General features: G+C 40.7%; 1 non-coding gene across 1 annotated transcript; it reads left to right on the top strand.

Moving 5' to 3' along the window:
• The first annotated feature begins 575 nt into the window (after nt 1-575).
• Nucleotides 576-694, top strand: LOC112480459. The gene has a single exon (XR_003046597.1). It is a non-coding gene; the product is annotated as a 5S ribosomal RNA (ribosomal RNA).
• The last annotated feature ends 290 nt before the right edge of the window (nt 695-984 follow it).

Genomic DNA, 984 nt, shown 5'->3' with positions numbered 1-984 from the left:
CAGGCTGTCTTCTCCCATCAGAACCCTCATGCTTTACCTGAGGCAAGAAGAGCTAGGAGTTTTTGCCTTCTGGAGCCAGCAGAGGCTAGAATCCTCCAAGGCTTATGGCTCTCAGCCTTTCCTTAACCCTGCACTACCAGTCACAACTTCCTAGTGGAAGACCTTGAGCTCCACTAAGATAGAAGCAAAGGGTTTGTGTTTTCAAAAAATTGCATTTATGTGGTCATGGAGAATTCTGTTCATGTCAATAATCATTAAGAAATCCCATGTTCTTCTGAGACTACCTTTTCTATCTCCCCTTATCTAGAAGGAAATTTCAACCTGCATGGTGCCCATTTGCAATTAATTGGGAACTTTTATTGCCTTTGCCTGGCCCAGTTTCCTAAAGGTCAGATATCCTGTTTGGTTTTATTTTATTTCTGGAACCTAAGATACTTAGCACAGTGCTTTGTATACATTAGGGGCTCAAGACATGTTTATTGAGCTCAATTTCACAATTCTGTTCAGCTATTTTCTGGTTATTTACTATATGATAGGTACCGTGCTAGATAGTGGGGAAAAGACATGTACAAATCATCTATGGCCATGCCACCCTGAACATGCCTGATCTCATCTGTTCTCAGAAGCTAAGCAGGGTTGGGCCTGGTTAGTACTTGGATGGGAGACCGCCTAGGAATACCAGGTGCTGTAGGCATTAAAAAAAAAAAAAAAGACATGCACAAACCACAGTTCCTGCCCTAGAAAAGTTTCCATCTAACCCACCAAGATTTAATTGTAAATGACTGAAATGAAAGGAAGAATCTCTAAGAAAGGACAGATGGAAGCTGAAAGTAGAGACTGGAGTGAATCATTGTAACAGAAAGTTTGGGTGAGATATCAGCAAAGACTTCCTGAAGATTTCAACATTTGTGTTGTTAGTAAGCATTCATTGTACCCACTACATATGAGATATATGAGAAGATCTCTGATCTCAAGGAGCATATA

Source organism: Pteropus alecto, unplaced genomic scaffold (assembly GCF_000325575.1).
Source record: "Pteropus alecto unplaced genomic scaffold, ASM32557v1 scaffold224, whole genome shotgun sequence".
NCBI classification, from domain to species: domain Eukaryota; kingdom Metazoa; phylum Chordata; class Mammalia; order Chiroptera; family Pteropodidae; genus Pteropus; species Pteropus alecto.
This window is presented reverse-complemented; position numbering and strand designations above follow the sequence as displayed.